General features: G+C 43.0%; 1 pseudogene; it reads right to left on the bottom strand.

Annotated features, from left to right (window-relative positions):
* Positions 1-6,091: 6,091 nt before the first annotated feature.
* Positions 6,092-6,209, bottom strand: LOC126287393 (5S ribosomal RNA; annotated as a pseudogene).
* Positions 6,210-14,733: the final 8,524 nt, after the last annotated feature.

Genomic DNA, 14,733 nt, shown 5'->3' with positions numbered 1-14,733 from the left:
TAGTTCTAAGTTCTAGGGGACTGATGACCTTAGATGTTAAGTCGCATAGTGCTCAAGGCCATTTGAACCATTTTTTGTACGTCAGCACTGACTCACCTGTACGGCAGAAATTATTACTTAACACATTTGTAATCACTATTTAAGGCAAGCTTTTCCACTCCAACTATGAATACCATTAAAATTAATTGGGTACATTTCGAGTATGTTGTGCTGAAGTTAACATATGTAGAGTTATGGATCGGGTGGGAAGCTACATTAAACAAACGCCAGGGAAGTGGGTAATGAATGTGCAAGATTCTAACTGTACCCAGGCTTGATATAATGATCAATATTCGTGACAGGCTATCATGCTTCATGTATAAACATAATTCAAACTACCGTGTGCAGCCACATCCCAATCGGATAAACAAATGAAAATCCTAAGACGTTGAGATAAATCACCTGAAACGTTGGAAGCTAGATACTGAGCTGCAGGTGCTCTAAAGAAGTGTAAACTGCGAACATAGACCTGACAATTTCGAGACAAATGTATTTTCAGGCAGAAATCTAGTTCTCCGTGATCTGAATGGACACGCAATTTACAATCACGTAAACGCAACGCAGATGTGCAAGCGAGCAACAATCTCTCCATGATCCAGAATGAAGTCCCTTCGATCTCTACATTTCACAATCGCGAGAAACAGCGTGTATAAATCGAGGAAAACCGGCATGTGCAGTCGTCGCAGGATCACCAAAGGGAGTATAGTTCCTTTGTGTGCTGGACACGATGCTCCACAAAACATATTCTGGCGCCTAATGTTCTTACTGTATGGCTCCTGTAGAATCTCACATGACCGGTCAAGATATACCTTGTACTATGCTTACGCACGTGCAACCTGTCAGAATCATATCTAGACGTATCAGGTGTCCCAAAATCAAGTCAACTGCACAGGCCCAACAGCATTACAGAGCCTCCACCAGCTTGAACGGTCCCCTGCTGACATGCATGGTCAGTGGATTCATGAGGTTGTCTCCATATTCGTACACGTCCACCCACTCGATACAAGTTTAAACGAGACTCGTCATACCGGACAACATGTTTCCAGTCATCAACAGTCCAATGTCGGTTTTGATGGGACTAGGCGAGGCGTAAAGCTTTGTGACGCGCAATCGTCAAGGGTACACGAGTGGGCCGTAGGCCCTAAAAGCCCATGCCGATGATGTTTCGGCCCGCTAACAGTTGTTGATGGCCCAGCTTTAAAATCTGCAACAATTTGCGAAAGGGTTCCATTTCCGTCATGTAGAACGATTATCTTCAGTTGTCGTTGGTCCCGTTCTTGCAGGCTCTTTTTCCGGACGCAGCGATGTCGGAGATTTGATGTTTTACCGGATTCCTGATATTCACGGTACACTTGTGAATTAGTCGTATGGGAAAATCACCACTTCATGGCTACCTCTGAGATGTTGTGCCCCACGGCTGATGCGCCAACTATAACACCATGTTCAAACTGTCTTAAACCTTGATAACCTATCATTGAAGCAGCAGTAACAGATCTAAGAACTGTGACAGATACTTATTATCTTGATGTGTATTTTCATGTTTTCTAGGCGTAAAGACTGTTACATAAAATGTCGGGCTTTCAGCCGCATAAATTCATCATCTTCTTCTAATATTTCGGCTGTATTCCGTCCAGCCATTTTCGGAGCGAGTCGAGGTGAGTAACGCCCCAGCACTTGTTCCGTCCTTTTAAACTCGAGGATCGAACCACTGCGTATGCGGCCAAAGATACACAAGACGCCAGAGACGGTGATAGGCCACAAAGAGGTGTGACATATGCATTGAAATTAAATTTATGGTTGCATAATCGATCCACACGGTGATATTGATATGTAACTGAGAGCTGCGCCGTCGCGACGTCTTTGTGATCTAATTACAGAAATTGCCGGATTCCGTGATTTGTCCAAGCTGAAGCCTCTATCTCTATTAATTAAATTCGTCGCCAACCGTATTTCAGTTGCTTCGTTCACTACTGAGTCCCAGAAAGATGAAGACGAGGCTAAACTTTTGACATGATCGTACACGATAGAGTGTCCGGTGTCACTACGGCGCATCGTCACAGCAGATTTATTAGGTTGTAAGAGACGGGTGTACCTGCAGTGCACTGTCCCTCTCTCCTGGCTGCTGGCCGCGGTGGTCTCGCGGTTCTAGGCGCGCAGTCCGGAACCGCGCGACTGCTACGGTCGCAGGTTCCAATCCTGCCTCGCGCATGGATGTGTGTGATGTCCTTAGGTTAGTTAGGTTTAAGTAGTTCTAAGTTCTAGGGGACTGATGACCACAGCTGTTAAGTCCCATAGTGCTCAGAGCCATTTTTTTGAACAGTGGGCACAAGAAAAGCGGAAGAAGACATGGAAAGTTTTAAATTCATGGCTTTCATGTCATACGGGGATAGCATTTCGTCAAAAATAGGACTGATCCTCAGGGAACACAAAGTGAAAGTGATTTTTTTTCCCTCCACCAAAGGCTGCGGCACTCCTGGGTTCCGTTAAAGATGATCTGGTGCTTCGGAAGCCTAGGGTTTATAAAATCCCCGGTGAGTGCGGCCGTTCATACATCGGACAGACGACACGCACAGTCCCGTAGAGAGGGACAGAGCACTGCAGGTACACCCGTCTCTTACAACCTAATAAGTCTGCTGTGACGGAGCGCCGTAGTGACACTGGGCACACTATGGTGTACGATCATGTCAAAATTGTAGCCTCGCCTTCATTTTTCTGGCACTTAATAGAGATAGCGGCGTCAGCTTGGACAAATATGGAATCCAGCAATTTCTATACTTAAATCACAAAGATGTCGCGACGGCTCAGTTCTTTGTGACACATCGATACCACCTTGTTGATCGACTGTGCAACCATAGATTTAATTTCCATGCGTATGTTACACGTCTTTGCTGCCTGTCAACGTCTGTGGCACCTTGTGTATCTAGGCGGCATACGCAGTGGTTCGGTCCTCGAGTTTAAAAGGACGAAGCAAATGCTGGGGCGTTAGTTGTAAGGTGTCAGGTAAATCCAACACCTTCCATGAAAACCCTGATATAATAAGCAAATCTAGTAGTATGTCACATAGCTCCGAATAAATCGTGACATTAAATTAACCAAAGTAATACGAGAAACGAGTGAGCAAATGGAATTCCACAGACTAACACAAGCATGCCTAAATGCATGTCGTACCTTCCCACCGTGAGGCAGACGCAGTTCCGAGGGGAGAATCGAGGACAGAAGCCGAGAGCAGAACCGCGTTAAGCTAGAAGGCCCTACGATAAGGGACGGACGGGCTAGTCTACCTGTACGACTACCACCCGCAAGTTTTAGCGTGAGACTTTTTCGCGTGTCTGTTACATTAGGACAATCCTCCAGCCCATGTTAAAAGATAGAGCCCTCCAGAAGAACAGTATAGATCTCACGATAACGCTAAAAGGACCACACCAGCTGAAGGTTAAGCGTGAGACTTTTTAGCGTCTCTGTTACGTTGCAAACTTAAAAAAAACATTGCCGAACCACGAAAAGTATAACGTTTCTCATTGGATAGACAGAATTTTTGTAGGCGGAGCTTAAGGTTAACATTGAGACACTGATTGGTCAGATGAAAACACAGCCATATAGTTGTTTTTTTTGTTTTTTTTTTAAACCAACTTCGGTAAATTGTAGTAAGGAGAAGTTAGAGAGAGTTGCTTCCGAGATGGCGAGGTGAGCGGTTCTGTGCTGCCCGCCGCTGCCCTGACACTGCCTAAACTCCGACAAGGTAATGAACGCACGCGATGCCGCATTTTTGAGCGCATAAGGCTTCACTGAGAACTGCAGAAGTCTCATCTGTTACACCCCCTTTTTGCGCAATGCTAGTGTCGATCGTTAATTAAAACTCATGGTGTTCACTTTTGCCACTTGAAGTAAAGATCTGAAACGCGATGATTTTTCTATTTTATAGTTATTGAGAAGCCACATCAGCCACTGTAATTTACGACAAGTTAGATAAGTAATTAAAGATAATTGAGGGTCACTGTAGACCATTTTTGATAGTTTTCTCTTTTGTGAAACTTAAATTTAACCTAGATTATAGATGTGATATGGCATAGGTCATCCTTCGATCGATTGTAGAACTTGGAAACCCATTCAGGGAATATTCGTTCACATTTTTGTTGAACGCAGTTGGTTTTTACCATCCTGTATTAAAACATTTCCTTTTATCAATAGTGCAATTTATGAACGATGTTTTGTGAGTAGAATAAAATTTCCAATGGTAAACTTAACTGCTTTTTCGACGTTATTTTACCAGCTAACTAAAAATAGGAAAGCCTTGAACCCTTTCCACGAAATTTAGTTAGTATTAAGATTCTTTTACAGGGAGTGCAGTGGAGCTGACGCTGAGATCATTTAGTATTTGGTTATATCATCGCTAGTCTCACTGAACTCTTCTGAATACTACATGTCATGTGTGGTCTGGCGTCTCCTTACCAGCAACAGGTCCCAGGTTCAAACTAGTTAATTCCCTAAAAAACACGCTCAGAGCGTCGTTGCGCGAAAGTGGTAGGGAGACACGATATAGAACAAACAGACACCACCATGAATGTTTAGATAGTCACCTCGGCTTACTCTTAAGATGGCTGGACGGTATTCAGACGAACTATTAGAAGAAGAAGCTGAATTTATGCGCCTGCACGCCCTAAGTTTTATAGAACAACTTATTTTCTTATATGTGCATTGCCGAGCGCAGCGTGGTATTCTGCCTGTTTACATGTCTCTGTATTTGAATACTTGTGCCTCTACCAATTTCTTTGGCACTTCATTGTAGTTAAAACGTAGTCTTTTGTTTCTACAAAGTAGCAGTGAATCACTAAATAGATTAACAAGTTTTTCATTGTCAAAGATCTACGCTTGTCGCTAAGGATAGTTTTTCACCTGGTAAAGCCCATATCCACATTACACGAGCATGCTTGAGGGCAGTGAGGTCACTGCGGGCCAGCTTTGGTTCATTGTGTTCAAATGTTGCGGCCTTCCTAAGAAGACAGTCACTAATTTTGCACGTTGTAGAATGTCCAGGATTCCGCTGAAGGACACTTTACAATATGTTGTTCACTTTGTCAGCCACATCTCCACGATCTGGCCTCATCTGACTCTGCACATGTTGCGCAATATCCAGGCCGCTACTCTGTTGAGTATCAGCAGCTTCTAGCTGTGTGATGCCTTTTGATGAATGCCAAGTTTCCAGACACGGTATCTGTAAAGATCTCTTTCACAGTTTTGATAACACTTGATTCATCGTCACGAAGCTCACAAAGGTTTATTTATTTTGCTGTAGTTTGCACATTAAAACTCAGCAGTATTAAGCCAAGAACCTCAGAGTGTAAGAACAGAAAGATGCGGGAGGGGCAGTGAAGGTGATTACTTTTGGAATTTCTGGACCCCTAAAGGAGCTTTCACATTGACTTTCTTGCTACAGGAAATTAATTTGCTCACATCAGAGTAATCTGATTGCATGTCTTCTGCAGCTCTGTGTAGAGCAGGTGGAGGGCAAGCCATGTATGCAATACTGGAATAAAGAATCTCAACTCATTTGAGTGCTTTAGCCATGATGATGTACCATCCGTTGCTAGCAATGAGGCATTGTCTGTGTTCACAGAATGCGGCCACTATAGCTTCAGAGCTGTCAAACGAAATGGTAAATCTCTAGTTTTTTATTTTCCCCAGAGCTTCACACGTTAGGAGGAACATTTATACAGACCCGTCAACTTTTAGGACACCGACGACAAAATTTTCAACATAACGCTTATCGACATCGGTAGTTTTATTAACAGACATAAAGAACTTTTGCTCAGCAACGCTAACAGGTATTTCATTGGGCACCTCCTTATATATAGCACCCCGTCTTGAGGCCACAAGTGGCCCATCGGCACCATCCGACCGCCGTATCAACCTCAACAGAGGTTGTTGATAGGAGGGGCGTTTGGTCAGCACACCGCTCTCCCGGTCGTTATGATGGTTTTCTTTGACCGGAGCCGCTACTGATCTATCGAGTAGCTCCTCAGTTGGCATCACAAGGCTGAGTGCACCCGAAAAATGGCAACGGCGCATGGCCGCCCGGATGGTCATCCATCCAAGTACTGCCCACGCCCGACAGCGCTTAACATCGGTGATCTGACGGGAACCGATGTATCCACTGCGGCAAGGCCGTTGCCACCTCCTCATAGCACAGGCATAATTATTTTTTTTCAAAGTAGAACTGCATGCGTTGTGTATTTTTTTTCAAAAATTTGTTGAAGCGTTAACTCTTCACCTTTCCCAGTGGCGTGTTGCAAGAAACCATCATCTCACAAAAATCCTTGACGCATGATTGCACAGTTGAAAGGCGTCCTCAAATAACATTGTTCCAGCTTTTCGATTAACTCAAGTGTTGCGTTCGGCAGTATTGCAGTGTTGTTTCATATTAAAGCCGTTCCTGCACATAGTTTACAAAATAATATTTTCCCGTCAGTACTGAAGAACTTCTCTCCAAAATCACGAACAAATCTTCGCAATTTCATCCGCAGTTTTCGAGCGCTTTACTTTGGGCATTTTGAACCACTATGAGTTTGTATTCAAACCGAACAATGTGACCATGTGAACGATGTTTATAACGTCACAAGTCGCCTTTGTTGGCTTCGAAAGAGTTTTGTTGACACCGCGCAACAGTATCTTACGTCAGCGAACCGAGTAGTGTACTAAGCAGCTTGTCTACTACAGTCGAACTGAGGCTGACATTGACTGGAAACGGTTGTGTTCGGATACAGCCAAACAACGATGCAATTTTTATGGATGGCAATCGGCCATTTCAACGGGCCACAGATGATCGCGATTGGTTTGAAGATCATTGTGGACAGTTAAACAGAATGATTTGACTAACCAGATCGCTCGATATGAATCCCATCGAACATTTACGGAACATAATCGAAAGGTCAGTTCGTACACAAAATCCTGCACCGGCAACACTTCCACAGTTATGGATGGCTGTAGAGGGAGTATGGCTCAATATTTTTGCAGGAGACTTCCAACGAGATGTTGAGTCCATAAAACGTTGAGCTGTAGCACTGCGCCTGGCAAAAGCAGGTCCGACACCTTATTGAGAGGTATGCCATGACTTTCGTTGTAAGGTGTCAGGCAAATCCAACACCTTCCATGAAAACCCTGACATGATAAGCAAATCCGGCAGTATGTCACATAGCTCCAAATAAATCCTGACATTAAATTAACCAAAGTTTTACGATCAACCAGTGATCAAATGGAGTACTACAGATTAACACAAGAACGCCCAAATGCGTGTCATACTTTCCCACCGTGAAACAGACGTAGTTCCGAGGGGAGAAACGAGAACAGAAGCCGAGAGCACAATCGTGTAGGCTAGGAGGCCCTACGATAAGGGACGGACACCCACGTCGCCAGCTGACCACCAAAACCACCCCCCCCCCCCCCCCCAGCCCATGTTAAAAGATAGAGCCCTCCAGAGGAACAGTATAGATCTTACGATAACACTAAGAGCTGCAAGTTTTAGCGTGAGACTTCTTCGCGTCTCTGTTACGTTGCAAACGTTAAAAACGTTGCCCCACCACGAAAAGTATAACGTTTCTCATTGGATAGTCAGAATTTTGTAGGCAGAGCTTAAGGTTAACATTGAGACCCTGATTGGTCAGTTGAAAACACAGCCAGATAGCTTTTTTTTTTAAACCAACTCTGGTAAATTGTAGTGAGGAGAAGTTTGGAGAGAGTTGCTTTCGAGACGGCGAGGTGTGGAGCTGCGCCGCTCGCCGCCCCCTGACGGTGCCTAACCAACGACAAGGTAATGAACGCATGCGATGCCATATAACAGCGCATAAAGCTTCACTCAGAACTACAGAAGTCTCACCTGTTACATACCCTTTTTGCGTAATACTAGTGTCGATCGTCAATTAAAGCTCCTGGTATTCACATTTGCTGCGTAAGTTAAAATCTAAAACGCGATGATTTTTCTGTTATATAATCATTGAGAAGCCACATCAGCCACTGTAATTTATGACAAGTTAGATAAGTAATTAAAGATAATTGAGGGTCACTGTAGACCATTTTGATAGTTTTCTCTTTTTTGAAACTTAACTCAAACATAGATTATAGATGTGATATGGCATAGGTCATCCTTCGATCCATTGTATATCTTGGAAAACCATTCAGGGAATATTCGTTCACATTTTTGTTGAACGCAGTTGGTTTTTATCTACCTATGTTAAAACATTTCCTTTTATCAATAGTGCTTTTTATATACAATGTTTTGTGAGTAGAATAAAACTTCCAATGGTAAACTTAACTGCTTTTTCGACGTTATTTTACCAGCTAACTAAAAATAGGAAAGCCTTGAACCCCTTTCACTAAATTTAGTTAGTATTAAGATTCTTTTACAGGTAGTACAGTGGAGCTGATGCTGAAATCATTAAGTATTTGGTTATATCATCGCTAGTCTCACTGAACTCTTCTGAATTCTACATGTCATGTGTGGTCTGGCGTCTCCTTACCAGCAACAGGTCCCAGGTTCAAACTAGTCAATTCCCTAAAAACGCGCTCAGAGCGTCGTTGCGCGAATGTTGTAGGGAGACACGACTTAGAACAAACAGACACCACGCGGAATGTTAGATCGTCAGTGTACTTCGATGCAGAGCTCATGACTGATGCACTGACCAACTTGTTCTCAAGACTGATGTCTTATCAAGGCTTCGAGAGACTGGTACGCCTCCAATCGCCAGCCGCTACGAGTAAATGACCTCTGGCACAGGGGTGAAGCAGCCTTAAATTTCGTATTGGTATCTATCATCCAAGCTCAGTTCAGGTGAACGCGTAGTCGAGATACAGGCATTGTTGCTACCAGGAATGACAGCCTTAGGTATAGTTGTACGCACTCTAAATATCCCGAATGTCCTATAAATTTAACAACGCTCTTTTGCTTCGACATTATTGAAACACCCTGCTTAAATCCGCAGGCCAGAACAAGTAGTTGTAACTATGGAAAGGGGCCAAAAGGGGGCTCTCAGTTCCAGTCGAACACATACATCTTTATTTTGTTGTCCAAACAATACAGCAAAAGATTTTCAACTTAGTTATCGCCTGAACAGGCCATATTATCTTGTGCCTTAAGGACACAACCACTTAAATTTAAAAACGGCTGAAAGCTATTAACTTAAAATTCGGTGTCAAAACAGAATATTTAGAAAGCATAAGGCCTCACGTAAGTAAGTTCTATAACTTGGCTCAAGGCCCAACAAATCTAAGACTTGAAAGGCAAGCAAATTTAATTTGAAGACTGCTGAATGCCCATGAATTAAGACTGCAGGTATAATTAATTAAAAAAATCAGAAGGCAGAACGCCTTATCTTCAATTAGGCTGAAGGCCCCACATGGTCTGATACTTGAAAGACAAGAACTTTATTTTCAAAATGGATGAATGCCGATAACTTAAAACAACTAAAATAATTGTTAGTAGTCAGAAGGCCCAAAGCTTTATCTTTAAACAATATTTTACAATGGCTGAAGGCCCAAAAAATCTAAGATTTAACAAGTAAGGAATTTAAATTTTAAAGCGCCTGAAGGCCCATGAAAAATACAACTACAATAAAGTTTCAAAGGCAGAAGACCCAAAGCTTTATCCAAAAAAAATTTTTAAATGAGGCTGAAGGCCCAAACAATGCAATACTTGACACGTAAGGAGCTTTCAATTTTAAAGCGGCTGAAAGCCCATTATTTAAAACCTAACTAACAGAAAACAAATTCAAACCATCGGCTATAAGCCATTACAATACACAATCAAACACCAATAAGGAAAGGCAGTACAGACGGCGGCGCTCAGAAGTTTCCGGGGGTCAGTCTGCATTTGAAATATTAACGTTCTCTTAGAGGAGACAGGTAGTCGGCCCAACTACATCCGATCCGCCGGCAACCCAACCAAGAGACAGTCAACGGACCCACCGACAAGACGATTTGCCTTCCACCTGACCAGTGCATAAGAAACTCCAAAGCTAAAACGTAAAAGGCGTAGCCGCCCACAACCAAGTATACATAATCTGTCAAAAGGACGCAAACATGTTGGACAGCAACAACACGGCGAGGAAAGGACACTGCCTGAATTTTACGTCAGCGGCCAGGGCAGGTAACTGGAACGCTAACGGCCACAAGGTAGGAAATTTCGCTGGTACACTTGGACTTCAAATAACCAAAATACATTAAAAGGAAGGACAGCGTTGGCGGTAATATTGATGGTTTATTGATAGCACAATCGATTTCCAATGACATAGTGATTATCTTCAGTGCTGTGATGCATAAATTAAACTCATAGGAACTGGTATCAAGTTATCAGTAACCAAAACTGAGAAAACGATTTGTAGTTGAGTTATTCCTTTTAATTTAACATATATGATAGTTGTGCACACAGCACTTCATGGAGTCGCTAATCACCCAAAATACGGTTAAACTCCTTTGGATGGTGGCCAGACTTTCGCCAACTCGTACACTCGCTGTTGCTCACGGAAATACCCCCAAGATGGTTCAAATGGCTCTGAGCACTATGGGACTTAACATCTGTGGTCATCAGTCCCCTAGAACTTAGAACTACTTAAACCTAACTAACCTAAGGACATCACACACATTCATGCCTGAGGCAGGATTCGAACCTGCGACCGTAGCAGTCACGCGGTTCCGGACTGAGCGCCTTAACCTCGAGACCACCGCGGCCATACCCCCAAGAGCCAACCATGAAAACCAACGGTACAGTGTGAACAGTCTGGCTTCGGTGATTAAATCACCACTCAACCTTGATGTCCTGGGTCGGTGAGCCACGAACCCCGTAGCAATCGGAACAGCTACCACACACCCTGACAGTGCGTATAGAATGACACCAACTACACACAGAGTTTGACAAACACTTGCGAAGACTTGAACGACACTAAGAAGTGGCTGTGCAATCACGAGGACAAATCGGCAGTCGATACACACACACACACACACACACACACACACACACACACACACACACACACACACACAGCCAACCCAAAAGCGATCGGCGAGCCAATTCACGTCGTCCGTTAGGGCGACCGACCGACGATCCACGAAGACAGTCCCCGGCTCAAGTAACGTGTGGCGCCAACGGTCGGGTGAACCATGGACATTGTTGTAGAAATTTAGAACATGTTTTTTGCTCGAGTATCATGTCGTTTTTGGAAACCCAAAATGTACTCTGTAGGAATCAACATGGATTCCGGAAACAGCGATCGTGTGAGACGCAACTCGCTTTATTTGTTCATGAGATCCAGAAAATATTAGATGCAGGCTCCCAGGTAGATGCTATTTTTCTTTACTTCCGGAAGGCGTTCGATACAGTTCCGCACTGTCACCTGATAAACAAAGTAAGAGCCTACGGAATATCAGACCAGCTGTGTGGCTGGGTTGAAGAGTTTTTAGCAAACAGAACACAGCACGTTGTTATCAATGGAGAGACGTCTACAGACGTTAAAGTAACCTCTGGTGTGCCACAGGGGAGTGTTATGGGACCATTGCTTTTCACAATATATATATAAATGACCTAGTAGATAGTGTCGGAAGTTCCATGTGGCTTTTCGCGGATGATGCTGTAGTATACAGAGAAGTTGCAGCATTAGAAAATTGTAGCGAAATGCAGGAAGATCTGCAGCGGATACTCACTTGGTGCAGGGAGTGGCAACTCACCCTTAACATAGACAAATATAATGTATTACGAATACATAGAAAGAAGGATCCTTTATTGTATGATTATATGATAGCGGAACAAACACTGGTAGCACTTACTTCTGTAAAATATCTGGGAGTATGCGTGCGGAACGATTTGAAGTGGATTGATCATATAAAATTAATTGTTGGTAAGGCGGGTACCAGTTTGAGATTCATTGGGAGAGTCCTTAGAAAATGTAGTCCATCAACAAATGAGGTGGCTTACAAAACACTCGTTCGACCTATACTTGAATATTGCTCATCAGTGTGGGATCCGTACCAAATCGGGTTGACGGAGGAGATAGAGAAGATCCAAAGAAGAGCGGCGCGTTTCGTCACAGGGTTATTTGGTAACCGTGATAGCGTTACGGAGATGTTTAACAAACTCAAGTGGCAAACTCTGCAAGAGAGGCGCTCTGCATCGCGGTGTAGCTTGCTCGCCAGGTTTCGAGAGGGTGCGTTTCTGGATGAGGTATCGAATATATTGCTTCCCCCTACTTATACCTCCGGAGGAGATCACGAATGTAAAATTAAAGAGATTAGAGCGCGCACGGAGGCTTTCAGACACTCGTTCTTCCCGCGAACCATACGCGACTGGAACAGGACAGGGAGGTAATGACAGTGGCACGTAAAGTGTCCTCCGCCACACACCGTTGGGTGGCTTGCGGAGTATAAATATAGATGTAGATGTAGATGGAACCGCGCTACAGCTACGGTGGCAAGTTCGAATCCTGCCTCGGGCATGGGTGTGTGTGATGTTCTTAGGTTAGGTAGGTTTAAGTAGTTCTAAGTTGTAGGGGACTGATGACCTCAGATGTAAAGTCCCATAGTCTTCAGAGCCATTGAAAAATCAGCAAATCATGCGTATATCTGCACCAAACGGCAGCCAGGAGATGAGTGACCCTGACGGTGGCTGGCGATCCAATGATCAGGTCACAAAGATCTCCCTCCACAATTCTACAGGACCGAATGACTCAAAGCTGTTTCCAATATGATAGACGAAATTTCACTTACTTCATGTAAAAATTGGAAAACGTTACAGAAAATTACCACTCCTGGCATAGAAACTGCACCTTAACTGATAGGAGTTTGGCACTGGGATGGCACAGTCTCCCATTAATTGGTCAACTTCTTCGTACCAAATACATTGGCAGGGTGACCCGATCCAACAGAGTATATTTAATACGCAGCGAAAGGAAAGGAACTTTGCATGCTGGTCAAGCGGAGTCTCGGTGTCCCGCCTTTTGAGGTCTGAACAGAATAATCAAGAATTCCATTCTCAGTTATTCTTTGGGGAAGGCAGTGGACGTAAAGCACCTTCTGTTCAGGACTAGGTAAGGTGATGGCTTTCTCAACAAAAGCGTGAAGCAGCCTGTAGTCTTATTTTTGAGAAAACTGCCCAGTTACCAGCAAATCTTCAGATTCACTGACTACCTCCTGCCAGTAAAGAGCACCCAGAGGCCACACTGGGAGAACGCCTACCATCCCAATGAGAAAAATGCAGCAAATTGTGCGCAGTGTATTCCCAATAAAACTAACAACGAAATGGTGGCCAAAATGAATCAGTATCGTGTAGCGAGATGAGACAGCAATGTCACAAGATAAAAATCTGACTCGTCTTATGAGCGATGATTGTTTCAGAAATACACGTCCTCCACTCTTCCTTGACACTGCGGTGCTGGTAGCGTACGATTTGGGAGTGCAAGGGAATAGGAATGGATGGCAAATAGGACCTGTTGATTCTGAGAATGAAGTAAACGTTATGTGATTAGAGATTTTGTTGAAGAGGGAGAATGAAGTTGATGGAGAAGGGTACTCTGAACGAAGCTGTCGGAAACTGGAGGACAGGAAACATGTCAATGAAAAGCAGTATTACTTAATAGCAGGAAGGCACGATCTAACATCCCAAAGATGTTCGGGCTCACATGCTTTTCCCATTCATCGAAATGGCTTGACTCGAACTTGTCTAGGGGTTGAACCGCACGTGTCGCATTACACGTCCTAAATTGGACACTTGTGACCCCTTGGTTAAATTGTCTGGCTGATGGCAAGCTTGCGAACTACAAAGTTAATATAATAATTAATAACAGTAACAATATTACAGGGAGCTAAATTAACGATCCATAAATGATGTAGGCCACTCATTTGCGAAGTGGTTAGAATATTGTTTATTCAGAAAGCAAACTAATAGCGAAAGTGGTCATATTTACTGTTACACTCGAGGGTATATCCTCTTGCCACAGTTCGATCGGGCTGTTCCCTTTCCTGAAGCCGTCCATCTTATTGGATACAGCTTATTCTACATTATTTTACATTTTAACATATTTAAATAATCAAATCTATAACTTTCACGTTCTAAATAAATTAGCAATAATTTCCATTACATAATAAACGTTAAATTCTTTTACATAAAACCAATACAATTCCCTTCTTACCTTTGAATGCCACCGCCAGTAGCCTTCGCACCAATGTGCTTTCTGATAAATAAATAAAGACAAAAAGTAACTATTGTGCACTAAACTTTACAACAAATGTTCTATTATCTAACGATTCAATAAGGTGTTATGCTGTCATCGTTCAATGTGTTTTGTGTGGAGGAAATGATGATCTGATGCTTAAGTGCAAATACTGATAATTTAAATGTACTATATCTTTTAAACAAATAAAGTTACAGAGTTGATGTTTACAACATTTGCCATTTTAATGAAGCGCTTTAATATGAAATGTCGATCGTTAAGATCGACGAAAGTGTACAGATTTTAGCATTCAGGTCTTTATTACAAAACTTGTTAATTTTACTTTCACAATATATCCTAAACTATTAATGACATGATCAGTAATCAAGTTTTATTGAGATCACCATGAAAATTTATGGAGCATGGCATATTAAAATTACTGTGGCTTGATTCACTGCATTACTACAGAATTAAACAGTTTTCATAAATGTTTCCCTTTACGGCCGAT

The sequence above is a fragment of the Schistocerca gregaria genome, chromosome 1, assembly GCF_023897955.1.
Source record: "Schistocerca gregaria isolate iqSchGreg1 chromosome 1, iqSchGreg1.2, whole genome shotgun sequence".
In the NCBI taxonomy this organism is placed as follows: Eukaryota; Metazoa; Arthropoda; class Insecta; order Orthoptera; family Acrididae; genus Schistocerca; species Schistocerca gregaria.
The sequence above is the reverse complement of the archived record's forward strand: the minus strand, read 5'-3'. Positions and strand labels throughout refer to the sequence as shown.